General features: G+C 41.6%; 1 long non-coding RNA gene across 6 annotated transcripts; it reads right to left on the bottom strand.

Annotated features, from left to right (window-relative positions):
- Nucleotides 1-757: 757 nt before the first annotated feature.
- Nucleotides 758-13,233, bottom strand: LOC120966073 (uncharacterized). Of its 6 annotated transcripts, none has more exons than XR_012186998.1 (7): nt 12,672-13,233; nt 11,786-11,899; nt 10,635-11,710; nt 8,691-8,898; nt 8,242-8,580; nt 1,149-1,295; nt 758-1,071 (listed from the first exon to the last, which is right to left on the bottom strand). It is a non-coding gene; the product is annotated as an uncharacterized lncRNA (long non-coding RNA). The 6 variants fall into 6 exon arrangements; XR_012187001.1 differs by lacking the exons at nt 758-1,071; nt 1,149-1,295 and adding exons at nt 6,924-7,122; nt 7,248-7,469; XR_012186997.1 differs by lacking the exons at nt 758-1,071; nt 1,149-1,295 and adding an exon at nt 6,924-7,469.
- Between the last annotated feature and the right edge of the window lie 8,425 nt (nt 13,234-21,658).

The raw sequence follows: 21,658 nt of genomic DNA, 5'->3' as shown, positions 1-21,658 counted from the left end.
CTACGGGATATGACCAAACAATTTCCTTTTCTACACTGGACAGCTAGACATAATGACATGCACTTACTATATACGGCAATGCGCTCAAATCAACAAACGAGCGCAGCGGCGCTCCCTAGCCTCATTCTTTTTTAATTTATCACGCCAGACTTAAATCACATCTTACGTTTAGCATATCTGCTAATGGAGAAAAAAATCACTTACCAACGTGAACATCTTTTTTTTTGGAGGATACGATGGATGCTTTCTTTGTTTTACTTCACGGGAGAAGATTGGAGTTTGAAGGGTAATCAAACGGATCTGCTCTCCTATTTTTTTTCCTTTTCATTGCTAGAATTTTTTATGGAAGAATGCTATCATTTTTTAGGCAACGTTGGATGCAGTCTTTGTTTTGCTTCACCAAAACGTGGCAGGAGTCCTTTTTTGGACCATGTGTTACGTAAGTTTCTTTTTCATCTCTGGTGTTAATTATTTAATCCAACGGTGCAATTAATTTTAATGATGTGGATTAATGAGAAGGCTTTAATGGTGTCTCCAATTAGTAAATACTAGATAGATAGGAAACACGCCTTGGCGCGTGGTGCCTGGCTCAACCTAGAGTCCAAGCATTTAGACAAAGTACATATTGTTGCAAGAATAGTTGCGGTGATGGATCAGTTGCACAGCAGCAGGAAATTGCTTTTATGGATAACATAATTGTGTCCAATACATATCCAGACAACACTAAATGGACAGTGCAATAAGTCACACCAAATGCTTGTAATAGTAATGGTTCAATTATTATAGAGGATTCAAATGTCATGTCCTTCCAAATGCTGATGTCACAGAAATGGTGACACAATTTACAAAAATCAAGTCTTAATGCTTGTGAAGAGAAACAACATATATTATTTGTCTCGACATATGTTGATAGTAGTGCATCATACAACTTTGTCTGAACATCTCGCTCGCTCGGGTGTTTGTAAATAACGACCTGCTGATGGTGATTACGTGCTCGCCCCGTCTCACTAACATGGTAAGCCATGGCGAGCAAGCCTTGCCAGACACGCTCTGGTGCTGTGATATGAAGACCTGCCAACGGACATATCTTGTTAGCAGAAGAATTCAGCGTGTTTTATTTACAATGAGAATATAATTCATGCACCAACCTTAGTACAGCTCCACATGCCAGGCTAACAATCATCCTCGCCATCATAAATAAGTGGATCTCACCATTGTACTATGTCCGACATCATGGATCTATATATTTGAAACATCTTAATGTACACCTGGCATCAATTGGCCCAACAGTAGTACTGCAAATAAAAGGTGGCACTGTTAAAGCATGCCCCTATTTTTACTGTATCCAACAAATGAGAAAATATGGTAGTTCATGTAGTCTTTGAGCTTAGATTAGAGCAAAATTTATTTTAGTACAGAACCACAAAATATGTTAATTCATGCCAGAGTCTAATCCAGTCACCCAATGAGAGTTGATATCTATAGAGTTCAATCTCCGTAACAACTGTTTACATATTTCTTCTATATCCATTGCTCTCTGCTGGAACAATTAGAATAGTAAAAAAATAAGTCTTAGGCATTTATATGAGTGACTTATTTGTTCACAGGAATATACTGAAACCCAAAGAGAGCACAAAGGTAATATGTTATAGATGTTATAGCATATATCTGTACTGCAAGTAACAAAAGAGTAGTCTCTTTCCTTTTTTCAACATAACACTCTCTACTTAACTGATGCACTTGGGGCTAACAGGAACATAAGAAAACACCAATAACTAATCATTTGGAGGTCAGCAGGGCTAAGTCCTACATATGGCTAGTCAAGTCCGCTTGCCAAGCTGAATGTTTCTTACACTACAAGAAATATGTCAACTAGTGACCTTCTGTCAGTGATCCTGGAAGAATTGGTCATAGATCTATGACCATTTGAGACCAATTGGTCAAAAGCTGTTCGGGGGGCTCCAAACCCTAAACCATTGCGACCATTTTGGTCAGAAAGGTTGTAATTTCCTTACACGAAATGGTCATAAAGCAAACAACACTAGTCCGCTGCCTTATTTCTAGTTGTTAACGACCAATATAGATGGTCATAGCCTTGTAAATTGTGGTGGGTTGCGATGACTAGGCGCCATCTCATCAGTTTTGCCTATGTGTCATGTCCATGTGTCAATTTTTGCCCTAGGTTGTGAAGCAACCTATATTTCTGTTATTCCAAAAATTCCCAAACAATTCTCATAAATTGTTTGGATCATATCTTCATCAAATATGTCAAAAAAATTCCTTGCCTAGTTCAAAAATAGTTCAACAATATTCATTTTCCTATTCTGTTTAGAGCAGCACTTTGTGAAGGAAGTACCACTTTGGCATGTCCAAATACTATCCATTTTCTACAGTGCTTTCCTATGCCCAAATAACCATCCTCCACCAAATGCCAGCTCAATCCATTCATTATTTTGAGCCCAGCTTCAACATTCGTATTTATGTCCAATGTGGTACTTTGCAAAGCAAGTACCACCTAGGCTCCTCCTTTTGAGCTGAAAATTTGTGAAGACGGTTTTCTTAGTAACTGATCATCCTCAGCAAAAACTCACGCCCATTAGCCATGTACATTTCCCGTACCGCTAATCAAACACTTGGTTGCTAATTCATGTTTGAGCATCGATCGGTCTCCTCGTGAGAATCTTATGTTGTAATTTTCTTCCTAGCACCTATCTGGGGAGTGCCCAACCCACTAGACATGCCTAGGCCGCCCAGAACACATGGCAACGCCACGGTCATGCGGTGACCACGCGGCGGGCATGCGAGTTTACGCGCTCTAGAGTTGGGGCCCTCGGCCACTGCCCAAACCTCGACGTATCGCCACCAAACCATGTATTTATGACTAAATAGGTACTTATGTAACTAGAAATGATTTTTCGAAAAAATAAATAGCAAACTATGAGGCAGCTGCAGTTCAAATTTGACCCGCTTCCAACTGAATCGGCGGAAATTTGTCTTTTTCACGAGAGGTGGATCAAAACCTTTTACACCCAACCATTTTGTCAATTGTGCATTAAATATGTCCTAGTATTTTATAAAATTGATTTGGTCCAATTTTGCAACAATTATTTGGGAGGTCCTTCACAAAAAACCTTCTTTTGGGCACTCGAAAAATGGAAAATGGTTTTTTCGTCCAAAGAAAATGAAAAACTTCCTTAGGCAACATTGTTTGGAATTCCAATATGCACCCTTGTGCACAATATGAGATCATTTGAACAAACTATGCCATGAATGTGGCCATAAGATTGATCATTTGGCTTGAAAGCCATTGATCTCCACACGTAATAGCTCGTTTCTGAGAACACTTTTTAAAAATAATTGTCGTATTACAAGTTTTGTTATTTTTCCTGGGAACATGGCCACATATAATGACACAATGTGAAGGTTTCCCAATTTTTTGATTTTTCTTGAATTTTTTTATGCCCGTTTCAAAATGCGGTCAAAACGGCGGGAATGACCGTTCCTAGCTAGTGGTTGAATCTTAGATTTTTTGGTGTTTCTCTGATTAAATAGATACTTATGTAACTAGAAATGATTTTTGGAAAAAATAAATATTAAACTATGAGGCAGCTGCAGTTCAAATTTGACCCGCTTCCAACTTAATCGGCGGAAATTTGTCTTTTTCACGAGAGGTGGATCAAAACTTTTTACACCCAACCATTTTGTAAATTGTGCATTAAATATGTCCTAGTATTTTATAAAATTGATTTGGTCCAATTTTGCAACAATTATTTGGGAGGTCCTTCACAAAAAAACCTCCATTTGGGCACTCGAAAAATGGAAAAAAAATAGTCCAAAGAAAATGAAAACTCCCTTAGGCAACATTGTTTGGAATTCCAATATGCACCCTTTTGCACAATATGAGATCATTTGAACAAACTATGCCATGAATGTGGCCATAAGATTGATCATTTGGCTTGAAAGCCATGAATCTTCACGCATGATAGCTCGTTTCTGACAATACCTTTTAAAAAAAATTGCCGTATTACAAGTTTGTTATTTTTCCTGGGAACTTGGCCACATATAATGACACAATGCGAAGGTTTCCCAATTTTTTGATTTTTCTGAATTTTTTATGCCCGTTTCAAAATGCGGTCAAAACGGCAGGAATGACCGTTCCTAGCTACTGGTTGAATCTTAGAATTTTTTTGGTGTTTCTCTGATTACATAGATACTTATGTACCTAGAAATGATTTTTGGAAAAAACAAATAGCAAACTATGAGGCAGCTATAGTTCAAATTTGACCCGTTTCCAGCTGAATCGGCGGAAATTTGTCTTTTTCACGAGAGGTGGATCAAAACTTTTTACACCCAACCATTTTGTCAATTGTGCATTAAATATGTCCTAGTAATTTAGAAAATTGATTTGGTCCATTTTTGCAACAATTATTTGGGAGGTCCTTCACAAAAAAAACCTCCTTTTGGGCACTCGAAAATTGGAAAATGGTTTTTTCGTCCAAAGAAAATGAAAACTTCCTTAGGCAACATTGTTTGGAATTGCAATATGCACCCTTGTGCACAATATGAGATCATTTGAACAAAATATGCCATGAATATGGCCATAAGATTGATCATTTGGCTTGAAAGCCATGAATCTTCACGCATGATAGCTCATTTCTGAGAACACTTTTTTAAAATAATTGTCGTATTACAAGTTTATTATTTTTCCTTGAAACTTGGTCACATATGATGACACGATGCGAAGGTTTTCCAATTTTTTGATTTTTTTATGCCCGTTTCAAAATGCGGTCAAAACGGCGGGCTTGACCGTTCCTAGCTAGTGGTTGAATATTGGAAAAAATTCGATGTTTCTCTGATTAAATAGATACTTATCTACCTAGAAATGATTTTTGGAAAAAATAAATAGCAAACTATGAGGCAGCTACAGTTCAAATTTGACCCACTTCCTACTGAATCAGCGGAAATTTGTCTTTTTCATGAGAGGTGCATCGAAACTTTTGACACCTAACCATTTGGTCAATTGTGCATTATATATGACCTAGTATTTTAGAAAATTGATTTGGTATAATTTTGCAACAAATATATGGTAAGTCCTTCACAAAAAAACTTATTTTGGGCACTCAAAAAATGGAAAATTGTTTTTTCATGCAAAGAAATAAAAACTCCCTTTGTCAATGTTGTTTGCCAATCTAAGATGTAAACTTGCGCAAAATATGAGATCATTTGAACAAATATTTGATAGGTCTTTCATAAAAAACTCATTTGAGCATTGAAAAATGAAATGAAAAATTTGTATGTAATCAATCATGACCAATTTATATGGTCAAAAAATCTTTAAATTGTTTGATGCGCTCTGATTGGTCCATAGGCATATCACGCGAATCATGGCTCAACCATCGTTGGATGCTTCTGGATCTAACAGCAGCCCTCACCCCCTCACCCAACCGCAGCCCAACCACCCAAACCCTAACCCGCACCCGCACTCCTCCTCCCTCACCCGCACTCCTCCTCCCTCGGCTCCTCGCCGCCGCCACCTCCTCCCCGTCCTGCAGCAGCGCCCACCACGTCACCTGCCGGCCGCCCTCGCGGGTGGTTGCGTCCGCGGCGACGACCGCGGCCTCGTCGTCCCCGGAGGCCGCGGTCGGTCGTCTCCCTATCCGCCTCTCTCCCCAACGCCAGACCAGAGAGATCTGCCTTCCTCCCGAACGACCGCGGTCGGTTCCTCGCCGCCGCCGGTCCGCTGCCCCTCCCCCGCGGCGCACTCACATCTCATTTGGGATCTGGGATGGCCGCAGCCAGATCTGGGATGGCCGCGGGCACCTCTCCCTCCTCGCAAAGGCTATAGGCTTTGCCGGTATGGGACAGGAGGATTGCTTCCTCACGTTGCTTCTGCTCGGCCGTGCGTGAGGAGATGCCATGGACGCCGATGTCAAGCTCCACTGCTTTGACCCCCATCCAGATCCGCCCCCTTCTCTCTTCCCCTCTTCGATCTGCCCTTCTTCCATTTCCTTCCCTGAGGCATGCATTTTCTCTTGTTTTTCTTCCTCACACAGGCACCTGCACCACGAACTATATGCAAGGAGAGGAGTGAGGGTGCTGCTGGGAGAAAATGGAAGAACGGGATGCACCTGAGGAGCGAGGGGTTGACATCTTGGTCCTGCTTGACCGCGTTGCCTATGGTATGCCTCTCCTACTTTCCCTCTTTACAATTGCATGCCTCTGTTTGCTGCTAAAACAACAACCTTGGCCACCAATTGTTTGTTGTTTTGTTAAAATCTTTATATCTGTATGCCTCTATTTTAGTAATTGCTATAGTAATTGGATCTGGTTGAACTAAAAATGGCGTTGGGGACATTAATTGGTCATTTGGGTTCTCTGGTTGTACTACAATTGGGACTGAAATGGACACCATTTTTTTGCTTGTAGGATGGTGAGAAGGAGAAGGAAGGTGCTGCAAGTGCCAGGTGAAGGGGTCGGATGCTGCTGAAACCCTTGGTTGTGAGTGTCTCTGTATAGGTTTCAACTAAATACTCTACTAGTGTGGATGGATTTTCAGGTTGGATGGATCACTGTACTGCTGTGCAACTTCCCCTAGCTTCACATTGCAAGCCCAATAATTCTTGTGCCTAGGATACCCACATAACACAGGTTGTTATTTTTTGCTTGCTGCCATTCACCATCCGACTGGAGTTTTGCAACATGCAAATTGCATGTACGTCTGTTAGGTCAGCAGCATGCTAATTGCTTGAGCTTGAGTACCACAAATGTGAAGTTTTGACCTTCCTATTGTAATGGTTAGCGTGAAACTAGAAATTGTTTCAAAACCTACCTGAAAGTTTCTTGCTTTGACACGTAGTCTTACTAGATGGTACAGTGGCTGTCGTCCAGAAAATAAATCTCTTTGGAAATAAATATTACGAGACTACTCTGAACAATACTACTCCTTCAACTTGTACATACTCCTAGGCTGTTGCTGTATGGTTCCAAAAATCCCAGATAAAAATCTGGATGCCATTTACATCTGTAAATACATACGTATGAAATAAGCACCACGGTTCCGCTTAGTGTGTATGCGTCGATATGTTTTAACTTTTACTGAAACAATCTGGATGGCACCTGCATCTGTAGATAAATATGAAGAAGAACCACAGTTTGGTTCAGTTTGTACGTGTGAATTTGGTTTAACTTTCACTGAAAATATATATGAATAAATTTTGGTTTCAAGGTCCATTTAATGATGGGCTTACTGTCCGACAATGTTCATTCTTCAGTTATCCTTGTTATCCATATGGCCAACCAAGGCGCATGGTGCTCGCAAGTGACGAATGGAGGTTGTTCAACATAGGCACGGAGGAGGAGGAGGACGGGCACGGACCGAGGAGGACAGAGCACCTCTCTTCTTCTAGGTTCTTCTCCTTACCTTCACTTGTATGTGTCTGTGCTGCAGCTCACCCATGGTCTTGTTTGTCCTGCAGGTTAGTGAGCAGCATCAGGAGGAGGAGCTCAAGCACGACCACCAAGAGGCACCATCGCAGCAGCAGGTAGCATGTCCATCTCCACAGCCCTCTCCCTCTGCTCCCAATCCTTTTTATTAGAATATATTGAGTACATTCTGTCAACTTGTGTGTCAGTAAGAACGAAAACTAATTATCTAAGGTCCTGTTATTATTACCTATATTTGACATTGCTACTGGATTGCCTAGCGCCCCTGTTCATGGTGGGCTAAACTTGTATTTGCTCCTGCTGCTGCGTTTTGATGATCATGAGTGTGATGCATTTTGATGATCTCCTTGTACCAGATGAGTCCGTCGATGAAGCGGCAGCGTCTCCTCTAGAGGGTGACGGTGGCGGCGGTGCCTTTGTGCGGCTTCGACTACAACCTCCTCTCCGGTGAGTCCATCTCCTACCTCTAGCTCCATCTCTAAGCTGCTGTAATACCATGCTTTGTTTCATGCCGTGGCTTATTTAGTCTCTGCTTGCTGTGCCTTGTGTATTGGAGCCTAAATAGCTTCTATTAGGGGATAATCTACTGGTTATACCAAGATTTTACATGAAATTTTGTTCTGCTTATTCTGCTAAGGTTGTTTGCAATGGTTAAACATATGTTACACAATTTTTGCTGCTGGCTAATCAGCTTTAGAGATGGTAACATGGTGATGCACTCTCAGGATCATCTTATGATACACAATCAATTTTTGGTGTGCTCAAATTTTTAATTTTAGTGATAAGGAAAGATCCTACCTAGTTTGCTGGATCTCTCACTTGAGTTGGTTTAACAGTAGTGGCCTCCTGACTTGTAGTTGGGTAGGTGCCTGATGCATGTATCATGTGACATACACAGAATTAACTTTGACATAGTTGCTCTGTTACAGTAGATGGCAAGATGAATAGCTAGTGTCTGTTTAATTCAATCATGCACCTGGTAGTTTAATAGGTACTATTGATTGAATATGAATGTTATTCCTTATACTCAAATGGAACTTCGATCTGTTGTAACTTTGAATCATGCACCTTGCTCGTTTGCTGCTAAGTTTGTCATATGTGCCAATTCAATTCCCAATTTTGATGAATAGCCATATTCTGGATAAGTAGAATGATCTGGTTAATAATAATAATATGTAGAATGATAATATACTGGTGTATCTTTACTTTTTATTTTAAAAGTACTCTGTATTCTATCAGTGACATACCTTTTGTTCTCTTTTGAATGCTCAGATGTTTTGCATCAGCCTGTCATTGCTAAGGGAGAAGCGGGACTTGGAGAAGAAATCTTTCCATTAAGCAGATTACATGTTTGGTTGCTGTGAAGTACCAGATAGGCTAGTTCTATTTTTTTTCACGATCCTGGAGTATTTCAGCAGCGCCATGCAAATGAGTAGCGTTAGGTTTCTGATTCACCTGTTGTAAAAACTTAGAGTTAGCCCGCAGTCAGTCAGTAGTAGCTCAGCCAGCCAGCCTTAAATAGTATTGCTGGAATGAATGGTTGTAATAATAACATTGTATGTTGCTTTGAAAATGTGTCAGAACTGGGCTAGGCCCAAGATATCTTGTGGTGTGATGTGTTGTAATGTCAATGGCATAATAATTGTTTTTGGATTGGATCAATTTTTTCGGAACTGGGCTAGGCCCAAGTTATATTGGACAATTATTTTTCAGGGAAAAACATGGGAGGCCCAACAAAGAAATGGCCCAGAAAAATACATGATCAAAAAGAAAATTTGCTCTTAAAAGGGCCATGCAAAGAAATCAATAAGGCTGAATTGTTGGGCCAGACCCATGTAGCTAATAAAAGCACAGGAAAAAATACATTAAAAAGGCCGAATTGTTGGGCTAGGCCCATGTAGAAAACCGAATTGGACCGGGCTGATTCTTGTGCCACATCAGCTTGCCACGCTGGATGCCTACGTGGTCTGGGGAGGCTGCTAGTGACCAAAATTTTGGTCGAAGAACCAACGACCTTTTACAGAAGGTCGTTAATTTCAGTTTACGACCGCCAGCTTTTGACCTTCTGTTTTTGGTCAAAAAAAGGTCGCAAATGAAAAACAATGACCTTTCAGCGGCCAATAGTGAGGGTCACAAGTTGACATATTTCTTGTAGTGTTACAAATGCGGAAATATCCATAAGATTGCAACTCTCCTGTTGTACTCAAATAATATTTTGTATATGTCAGTGGCTTAAAAAGCTAGGTACCAGTTAACTCCTACTGTGTCGGTTTGTATATATCATTTGTCTGTTTTATTCTAGATCATTATCAGTATAAGAAAATGTTTCAAACATCACAATTGAAAAAAAAGCCTTACTAACCAAATAACGATTAAAATTTCGAAGTAAATTCTATGCCTAGAAACCAAATAAGAACTATACTGGAAATATTTATGAATTACTACAACTAATCAGACTACTTTAGTATGATATTGTAACAAAGAATAATGATTGTAGGTGATCTGATATTAACGTTCGACTAATAAAATAAGATAAGGACAGTCAAGTAATGGATTTCAAAAACCAAATACTTCTAGATCTGTACAACTAACGAAGGGATGAATCATATACTAACTTCTCAAGAACTGATCAAATCTAGAAAGTTGGAAAGGCTAAGCAGGTATAGTAATGATCTGTTACAGGAATAAGCAAGCATGTCCGCTGACCAAACATAGTAGCTGATTAGCGATGATGCACTCAATGCGAACCTGGGTATCAACCTTTGTATCTGTAGCAAGCGTTTCAAAAAGCTATCTATTTACAAAACATATATAATAAAACTCTGTAAGCATGTGTCTCTTACAATTAAAGTAGATGTGGTACAATAGGAATAAAATTTTGGAGATCAATGTACCAAAAGGAAGGGGCAATTGCAAACTGATTTAAGGCTGAAACTGATTTAAGGCTATAGTAGGAATAAAATGTTGTAGAGAAATATACCGGAGAGATGATTTATTCCTTTTGGTGGCTCATCCTATAGACACCAACAATTATCATTGCTATATATCAGTCAAGGGCACCCATTTTGCTAGAAAGTATGAAATATCGAGCAACTGACTAAAAATATATTTAGAACTGAACCATACAAACCAACCAATATATATGCTTGCATCATGAAAATACATAAATTTGATGAGAAAGAAAGCACTACCTTTCGATACGCCTGAGCACCTCCGGGCTGACCTTGGCCTCAGTATCGCCGGGCTGGATCCTCTTCCGGAGCATCTTGTTCCCCCAGCGGAGCCTGTCCACGGTCATCACCCCGCACCAGAGGATCCCCTTGGCCACATTCTCGGTGCGTTGCCATTAAAAAAGGAGACGTTCTCCATTCTAGTGCACACAACCGTAGAGCTTCAAGTATCTCACCTTCATGAACCATAAAAACATTACTTGACTGAGTACAAAATGGAAGAGCATAAAATCTGCAGTTAATCAAGAGAGTGGGGCTACTAATTCACATGGGATAAATCGTTAATTCTAAACACAATGAAAGAACAAAGAAAATGTCAATTCACATGGGATAAATCGTTAATTCTAAACACTACCATCTAATTTGGAGGGCTTATGCTTTCATACATAGCTGATCCAGGAGGACATGCGAATCATAAACAATCAACCTCACATAGAAGATAGAATTGCCCTTCCCCTGAGTCCCCGATTACTACTGGACCATGTACTGCTAAAAGCACAAGGCCAAAAACAAAACAAATAATCAGAGGATGCATAAACTGAATTTGTTGCAATATATCAGAGGAAGAATAACATTTATTCCTGACTATAGCGCAACTGTAATATCTTCTCAACTAACAGAAGTACCCAACTTTGTGAAAATAAATTGTTTATCAGAATTTTCTGCTGTGTGCCAAAAGTTTGTTTCGGTCGATCAGAGAATTCCTTCCAATTTAGCGGTAAAACTTGCTTCTCCATAAAATGAATTGATTTCCATACAACTAATATGACTACTATTAAAGTCGTCTTATTTTCCATTTTTACTACTATTACAACAACCCACTTGTGTATGCGATAGAAAACTTGCCCAGGAGGGAGAAACACAAGGTCAATTAATCAGTATACAGGAGCAACAAATTAATAGTTTCGACGGTTCTATACAATTAAGAAGCTGAACTTTAAAGGCATATTTGGAAGGCACTCAGCTGCTCTGCTCAGAGATTGTTGTCCCAAGCTCCATCTCTAATCCTTTTGACTGAAAATAAACATGAAAATACGCTAGAAGAAACAGATGAAACGGAAATAAGGAAAAACAAACAAAGAGGAATATGGCATGTAGGATAAAGTTCTTACAGGGATTTCTGTCAACCATTGCCATGAAGGACATTAATACTACTCCATACAAATGATTAAACACATGATTAACGATGCTGCCAACAACTCTTATTTAGCTGCACCTTTCTAGTTCTGAAATTAAAAGAATGAAGCACACAGTTTAAAGATTGAAGAGATTAGTAAACAATTGCAGGTTTCAAAGGTGCGGTAAATTTAACTAACAAATCTGCATATGTAGATAATATCTTCATTGTTTGTCATGTAAAACACCCTGTAATGTAAAGGATGGCAGTTCCAAAATAACTAAGAAACATGCTCTTATCTTATACGCTTACAAAACAGAGAACATGGTTGTCGTGGCTCGCCGCCACATCATGTGTACTTTTGTGGGAAAACATGTGATATGTGCAGAAGTAAAGAACAAATCGTGTGGATGCCACCATGGCCGAAGAACCATGATTATGAAATCAAAATAGATGGACAGTTAGTGCAACTAAGATTTACATAGTGGCAGCCAATGATCTAGTTACTCAGGGTAGTGCTACTGTTAAACAACAACTCTAAAGCAAAATTACTGAGTTTGCTATATTGTAGAAGATAGTTCAGTTACCTGGGAAGCAACAGCAATTTATTTCCAAAGAAATATGACCAATTCATTTCCAAAAGAAAGATGACCAAGAAGTTGAAGCCGCTAATGGTTAGATAAATGGCTTGGCTTTCCAGCACTTCGCAACAAATCAGATTCAGTTTCTCACATCTATTGCTAGCTCACGTCTCACATCACATATGAATCCTTTCATGTACGGAGACTAATAATCAATCATGGCAAGAATCTGAATCCATTGGCTAACAAATATTGAAAGAGTGGATGGAGGGGAACATGACATTGGATGGGAGCTCATACCTGCAGAGGCGGATCTCAGGTCGGTGGGGGTGTCACGAATCGGTCCGGCAAGCAGCGTGGTGCTTAGGGGCAGCCAACAGCGAGGGAGAAGAGGGGCGGCCGTGCTGCCTCTGTCGAGCACCGTAGAGGAGGAAGGGGAGAAGTGAGACCGGCGAGGAGAACCGCACGCCATCCCCAGCTCGTAGAGGAAAACGCCAGGGACTTGATCTGCCGGTGCTCCTCGCCTCCCCCGGTGGATCAGGAGCAACTCCGAGGGGCGACCTAGACGGGGGCGGAGATGACCGGTGCAACAAGCAGGCGGCCGCCGGAGGCGAGGTCCACCTCCACCACCAAAACCCTAGCGGGGGAAATCGAAGGGGCGACCACAGGAGGCGATGAAAAGTAGATCGGCGCGGTGAAGGTGGTAGAGCTTGTCGAGGAGCAGTCGTGCGTGTGTTGAGCGGAGCCGGAGCTCACCGGAGCAGCCGGAATCGGCCGGCGACCGAGGCGGCGACGAAGGATCGAGCGAGTGGGCAGGAGGGAGAGGAAGAGGCAAGGGGCTGCGCGAGTGCGGGAGAGAGAGGCGGCTAGGTCATCTCCACGGGAGCGGCCGCCTTTTATATGCATAAGCGTGAAATGACGAAAATGCCCTCGGTGGGGCAGCGTAATCACAGGCGGTGGCACGAACGAGAGAAACTATTCATTGTAGCAGTGTTCGTTTTTTGATCCAACGGCCAGGATCTTCTAGGAGCGAGATCCAACGGTCCAGAACGCATCAAAAAATCGATCTGACGGCCGACAGTCGCTAAGCTCTGAGAACGCTCATGTTCTCCCTAGATACTTATATCAGGATAAGATATAAGATGTATGACCATAGAAGGGTTTATTCATGTAAACAGAACAACAATTATTCTTTGACTTAAATGAATAACCGTACTGCAATAAACATGATCCAATCATATTCATGCTCAACGCAAACACCAAATAACATTTATTTTAGGTTCAACACTAATCCCGAAGGTAAAAGGAGTGTGCGATGGTGATCTTATCAACCTTGGAATCATTTCCAATACACATCGTCACCTCGTCCTTAACTAGTCTCTGTTTATCTTACAACTTCTATTTTCGTGTTACTACTCTTAGCAACTGAACCAGTATCAAATACCGAGGGGTTGCTATAAACACTAGTAAAGTACACATCAATAACATGTATATCAAATATAGCTTTGTTCACTTTGCCATCCTTCCTATCCACCAAGTATCTAGGGTAGTTCCACTTCCAGTGACCATTTCCTTTGTAGTAGAAGCACTCAGTTTCAGGCTTGGGTCTAGTTTTGGGTTTCTTCATGGGAGTGGCAACTTGCTTGCCTTTCTTCTTGAAGTTCCCTTTCTTTTCCTTTGCCCTTTTACTTGAAACTAGTGGTCTTGTCAACCATCAACACTTGATGCTTTTTCTTGATTTCTACCTTCGCCGATTTCAGCATCATGAAGAGCTCGGGAATCATTTTCGTCATCCCTTGCATATTATAGTTCATCACGAAGTTCTAGTAGCTTGGTGATAGTGACTAGAGAACACTATCAATCACTATATTATCTGGAACATTAACTCCCACTTGATTCAAGCGATTGTAGTACCCAGACAATCTGAGCACATGCTCACTGTTTGAACTATTCTCCTCCATCTTGTAGGCAAAGTACTGTCAGAGGTCTCATACCTCTCGACACGGGCATGAGTCTGAAATACTAATTTCAACTCTTGGAACATCCCATATGCTCCATGACATTCAAAACATTTTTGAAGTCCCGGTTTTAAGCCGTAAAGCATGGTGCACTAAACTATCAAGTAGTCATCATATTGAGCTTGCCAAACGTTCATAACGTTTGCATATACTCCTGCAATAGGTCTGTCACCTAGTGGTGCATCCAGGACATAATTCTTCTGTGCAGCAATGAGGATAATCCTCAGATCACGGACCTAGTCCGCATCATTGCTACTATCATCTTTCAACTTAGTTTTCTCGAGGAACATATCAAAAATAAAACAGGGGAGCTATACGCGAGCTATTGATCTACAACATAGATATGCAAATACTATCAGGACTAAGTTCATGATGAATTAAGTTCAGTTAATCATATTACTTAAGAACTCCCACTTAGATAGACATCTCTCTAGTCATCTAAATAATCACGTGACCCATATCAACTAAACCATGTCCGATCATCACGTGAGATGGAGTAGCTTTCAATGGTGAACATCACTATGTTGATCATATCTACTATATGATTCACGCTCGACCTTTCGGTCTCAGTGTTCCGAGGCCATATCTGCATATGCTAGTCTCGTCAAGTTTAACCCGAGTATTCTGCGTGTGCAAAACTAGCTTGCACCCGTTGTATGTGGATGTAGAGCTTATCACACCCGATCATCACGTGGTGTCTCGGCACGATGAACTGTAGCAACGGTGCATACTCAGGGAGAACACTGGTACCTTGAAATTTAGTGAGAGATCATCTTATAATGCTACCGTCGTAGTAAGCAAAATAAGATGCATAAAGGATAAACATCACATGCAATCAATATAAGTTATATGATATGGCCATCATCATCTTGTGCCTTTGATCTCCGTCTCCAAAGCACCGTCATGATCACCATCGTTACCTGCTTGACACCTTGATCTCCATCGTAGCATCATTGTCGTCTCGCCAACTATTTCTTCTACGACTATCGCTACCACTTAGTGATAAAGTAAAGCAATTACATGGCGATTGCATTTCATACAATAAAGCGACAACCATAAGCCTCCTGCCAGTTGCCGATAACTTCTACAAAACATGACCATCTCATACAACAATTTATATATCATCACGTCTTGACCATATCACATCACAGCAAGCCTTGCAAAAACAAGTTAGACGTCCTCTACTTTGTTGTTGCAAGTTTTACGTGGCTTCTACGGGCTTAGCAAGAACCGTTCTTACCTACGCATCAAAACCACAACAATTTTTCATCAAGTGTGCTGTTTTAACCTTCAACAAGGACCGGGCATAGTCAAACTCGATTCAACTAAAGTTGGAGAAATAGACACCCACTAGCCACCTGTGTGCGAAGCACGTCGGTAGAACCAGTCTCATGAACGCGATCATGTAATGTCGGTCTGGGCCGCTTCATCTAACAATACCGCCGAATCAAAGTATGACATGCTGGTAAGCAGTATGACTGTTATCGCCCACAACTCTTTGTGTTCTACTCGTGCATATAACATCTACGCATAGACCTGGCTCGGATGCCACTGTTGGGGAACGCAGTAATTTCAAAAAAATTCCTACAATCACGCAAGATCTATCTAGGAGAAGCATAGCAACGAGCGGGGAGAGTGTGTCCACGTACACTCGTAGACCGAAAGCGGAAGCGTTTTACCAACGCGGTTGATGTAGTCGTACGTCTTCATGATCCGACCAATCTCAGCACGAACGTACGGCACCTCCGTGTTCAGCACACGTTCAGCCCAATGACGTCCCTCGTACTCTTGATCCGGTTGAGGCCGAGGGAGAGTTCCGTCAGCACGACAACGTGGCGATGGTGATTATGAAGTTACCGGCGCAGGGCTTCGCCTAAGCACTACGATGATATGACAGAGGTGTGTAACCGTGGAGGGGGCACCGCACACGGCTAAAATATGAACTTGTGTCTATGGGGTGCCCCCTGGCCACGTATATAAAGGAGGGGAGGGAAGAGGTGGCCGGCCCAAAGGGGGGCGCGCCAGGTGTGGGGAATCCTACTAGGACTCCCTAGTCCAAGTAGGATTCCCCTCCTCTTTCCTATTCCTAGTAGGAGAAGGAGGGAAGGGGGGGCTTCCAGTAACCCCCGGTACTCCGAAACTCATCCGAAACGACCCGAATCATTCCGGTGTCCGAATATAACCTTCCAATATATGAATCTTCATGTCTGGACCATTTCGAGACTCCTCGTCATGTCCGTGATCTCATCCGGGACTCCGAACAAACTTCGGTACATCAAATCACATAACTCCTAATACAAATCATCATCGAACGTTAAGCGTGCGGACCCTACGGGTTCGAGAACTATGTAGATATGACCGAGACACATCTCCAGTCAATAACCAATAGCGGAACCTGGATGCTCATATTGGCTCCTACATATTCTACGAAGATCTTTATCGGTCAAACCGCATAACAACATACGTTGTTCCCTTTGTCATTGGTATGTTACTTGCCCGAATTCGATCGTCGGTATCGTCATATCTAGTTCAATCTCGTTACCGGCAAGTCTCTTTACTCGTTCCGTAATGCATCATCCTGCAACTAACTCATTATTCACATTGTTTGCAAGGCTTATAGTGATGTGCATTACCGAGAGGGCCCAGAGATACCTCTCTGAAACACGGAGTGACAAATCCTAATCTCGATCTATGCCAACCCAACAAATACCATCGGAGACACCTGTAGAGCATCTTTATAATCACCCAGTTACGTTGTGACGTATGATAGCACACTAAGTGTTCCTCCGGTATTCGGGAGTTGCATAATCTCGTAGTCATATGAACATGTATAAGTCCTGAAGAAAGCAATAGCAATAAACTAAACGATCATAGTGCTAAGCTAACGGATGGGTCTTGTCCATCACATCATTATGTAATGATGTGATTCCGTTCATCAAATGACAACACATGTCTATGGCTAGGAAACTTAACCATCTTTGATTAACGAGCTAGTCAAGTAGAGGCATACTAGAGACACTCTGTTTATCTACATATTGACACATGTACTAAGTTTCCGGTTAATACAATTCTAGCATGAATAATAAACATTTATCATGATATAAGAAAATATAAATAACAACTTTATTATTGCCTCTAGGTCGTATTTCCTTCAGGCCCCTCATAAGTCAGTGTTTCTCTGGTTGGGCCTGGTTGATGCATGTGGGTCGAAAACGCTGGTGTTAATGGACCCGAGATTGCGTAACAATTGGTATCAGAGCCTGGGTGCCTGAAATAAATCTTGGTAGACACAGTTTGTCGGTTATGGTTGGTGGGCTGGAAACGCTTGTGTTAGTGGGCCCATGGTGACCAATGTGTGAGTGGGAGATTGTTGGGTTTAGTCCGACATCATTTTTTGCGGGAGGCAGAACATGACTTACAAGGAAGGGGGTGTCCTCTTCTATCTGGCTAGTCTTCTTGGGGGAGAGGGCTAAGTCATTTCATAAGTCGATGTTGCTCTCCGGTTGGGCCTCGTTAATGCATGTAGGTCAAAAATGCTGGTGTTAACGGGCCCGTGATTGCAGAGTAGTCACGTCAGATCGTGTTCCAACCTTGTTATATATGTTACGAAAATCAAACGGCCATACACAAATAATTTTAGAAGATCAACCGAACTGAGGGCTAGTATTTTCTAATTAACCTGAGATTTTCTAGCCTGTTTCTAGTGCTCCCCGTATTTTGCTTTTATAGTATATATAATAGATAGATAGATCCTTACAAAAAAATTAATTAGAAAAGTTAGTTCTATAATTGCAAGTTAGAAAAAGAAGTTCCAACTCTTTCAAGATGATAGTTGGCACGGTCAGGCAATAATCAGAAAGTTACTCAGAGGACAAACATGCAATACTAAAGGGAAAAATTATAGGCTTGAAAGTTGTAGATCCAAGCAAATAAACTGCAATAACCAATTATTGATACTCATGCAATTGTCGCACAACTCCACCCCAATTCAAGTGCCATCAGGACCATAATGACATTCTGGATGCGTGTGGCGGTACATGGTTTAGAAGATGGATAGAGGCACACAAACATTGTTTAAGAGGGACTTGATAAGTTATATAGGATGCCCTAAAACTATTGTCAGTAGGTATTTATATGGTAAAAAAATCATCCTCGAAACGAATATGACAACGATTTTTGAAACATGAGTAGTGCTTACGTGATGATCATTCTACTACTATACTTTGTAATTGACATTCTGGCAAGAGGAACTTAATTGTTTTCAGAACGAGTAAAAAAAGTCATGAAAAGGGATTGTTCATTCTCCTTTATACAAGTGGTAGCTTCAAGCAATAGTTAATGAAATAACTTTGGACTTGGTTTAGTTAACATAGTGTAGAGGGATGATTTGGAACTTCACCAAAACTAGATAATACCCCACGCGTTGCGGCGGGGATTTGTAGCAATCAATTTGTAAGAACAAAATACCAGATATATTATATGCATGTGATTGCAAATAATGTACTAATGCGGAAGTGTCATATGCATTCTCATCGCATCAAATAATGTTTCGGCCATTTAGAAATAGGAAAAAACACCAAGCCATCTAAAAAGAGGTAACTACGGAGGTGCGGGGAAAAGCGGGGGATGAGGAGAGCGGAGATATGGGTGAGGAGATATGTTTGGGGAAAAGCGGGGCGCGGTGGCGGAGAGGAGGCGGCATAGAGAGGAGCTGAGAGTGGCAGTGGACGAGGAGAGGGAGATATGGGTGAGGGTGAAGCTACGGAGGCGGAGCATGGCACGGGCAGCGACGTGGCGGCGCCGGCAAGGACGGGGAAGTTTGAGAAGAAGCTGCGATTTGGTTCGATGCTGATGCGTGCGCTGGCGGGTCGTTGGACTTGGACCACAATTGTGTGGGTTATTGGGCCTGTAGTTGTAGCTGGCCCCTTCTTCCATTCGTTTGCAAAATTCTCTAGAGATTTTCCGGCCTAGAAAGTTCTTAAGATAATTTCCAGCAGGAAAACATAGGAAACGTATTGTTGCCATGACTGGAGTTGCTACCATGTGGTGCTTATGGACTACTCGCAATGATAGTTGTTTTCAGGGAGCAGTGTGGAAAGATACCCGGACTATTCGAGGAAAGATAAGTATGCTTCTGGACAATTCTGTGCTCGGATCAACAAGCTGATGAAGGAATGTCTACAATTGTTGGACCGAAGAAGAGAAGACCAAGGGAGACACCAGGGCTTGTAATACCTAGGTTGGTTATCTTTGTAAAAACCCTGTATGGCTATTGTATTGCAGCTGGCTCTCCACCCCTATCTAAAACCTGGTTTAGTCTGTTACTTTGGCTTGGCCCGAGCTCTGGAAACAGTTCAGTTGTCTTCTATTACCTCGATTTTCAAATAAAATGGGGCGAGGGGAAACCCCTCACTGGTAGAAAAAAGCCCTTTAGTCCCGGTTCGCAAAGGCCTTTAGTCCCGGCTGTGCAACCGGGACTAAATATGCGCGACTAAAGACCCCCTCCTTTAGTCGCGCCTCTTACGAACCGCGACTAAAGGCTTTAGTCCCGGTTCTCGTGGCTAACCGGGACTAAAGGCCCGTCCACGTGGGCGCCAGGGGTCCGTCGGGGCGGAGGACCTTTAGTCCCGGTTCTCGTGGCTAACCGGGACTAAAGGCCTCCTCCGCAGGTTTAGGGTTTTAGCCCCCCTAAACCTGGTTTCTTTTTAATTTGTAGTGTTTTATTTCTTTTATATTTTATTTTGTGTTTTATTTTAATTTTGATGAAGTTTCAGTACACATATTCTATGCTACTATATACATGCATATGAAATTTCAAACAAGAAGAATTCAAGAGGAATATATAATATATATTCAATCTCGGGTGACCATATACAACTTCGAACAAGTTTCCATACACAATTAGGATGGATGACCATATACAACTTCGAACAAGTTTCAATCTCGGGTATGCATATAAATTTCTTCGTCCTCGGTATAGTGTTCTCCTTTAGGATTGATGACTTCCCTCATGAAAAATCCTGCTAATTCATCTTGACGCGAGCTTCTGGACTAAGCCTCCTCCGCAAGTTATCCGTCGCCTTCCGCACGCTATCCGATGCCTTCCGCTCAGAGGTGTGTCTCCGGATGTTCTCACAAACATAGTATCCACATAGATTGGTCCCCGGTGGCTGCTTATCCACATTAACTAACCTTCTAAAATCTAGCTCATGTTTGAATTCACCGACAATTTCTTCTGAGAACCGTCTCCAAACCCTACAGGGCAAAGAAAATTAAATGAACAAGGGAGTTATTAGTTACTTGATATTAGGAAATGAACGAAAGAGACCGATCGATATAGAGCTCAAATGATTGAAAATAATTACTTTTGCAGCATTTTTCTCATGTCGGCCCAACGCTTTGGATCCGAATCCATAGAGTCCATGATTAGAACTCTGGAGGTGTGAAGTTCAATATTTAGCAGAATCCAGTGGAACCTGCGGACACGTTACATGCACAGTCATGCATAACTCATCGATTAGACATACCATGCATGGAGTAAACAAAAGAGAATGGGCACAAGAGAGAAACACTCACCCAAAATGGTAAGGAAATAGAATATGACTTTTGAGTTGATGCTTTCTAAGAAACTTGTACAAGTCTTTCTCCACGTCTTCGGGGTGATTTTGTAACACATGTCCATTAACGATATGTGGGTCAATGAACCCAACATCATGGATGTTTCTTATTTTGCATTCCCAAATCTTCAATCTGCATAATAGCGTACGCAACAATATAGTTAGGACAATATATATATATATATATATATATATATATATATATATATATATATATATATATATAGTGCAGGCAATGAAGAACGAGATGAGGTAGAAATAAATCACTTACAGAACGTAGCAACTCAGCATAGATTTGTCGAGGTCGCAGATTGAACAGCTGGAACAATTCACTCATATGAACTTGTACAGAGTACCGTTTGGTGTGATGCTCCTCTGTAACATCCGCATAAACATATTCTTTGTCGGCCCATGTTATGAATTGCTTGTACCAACGTAGCAGATTTCGCATTTGTGGTGGTAGACTATTTTCCCGCGCAGGCTCGACGAGAGGCCCATTCCGCACATATTGTAATGCTATCTCACATACTGGCGCATCCTCAAGGCCTAAGAAGGCACGAAGAGTCAAACCCATCTCGGACGCTTGTTTCATGGCACTCGCTACAGTCAATCCAAGTGCTGCCGCAGCTGCTATGATCTCGGGGTCCTCTTC

Source organism: Aegilops tauschii, chromosome 6, assembly GCF_002575655.3.
Source record: "Aegilops tauschii subsp. strangulata cultivar AL8/78 chromosome 6, Aet v6.0, whole genome shotgun sequence".
Lineage (NCBI taxonomy): Eukaryota > Viridiplantae > Streptophyta > Magnoliopsida > Poales > Poaceae > Aegilops > Aegilops tauschii.
The sequence above is the reverse complement of the archived record's forward strand: the minus strand, read 5'-3'. Positions and strand labels throughout refer to the sequence as shown.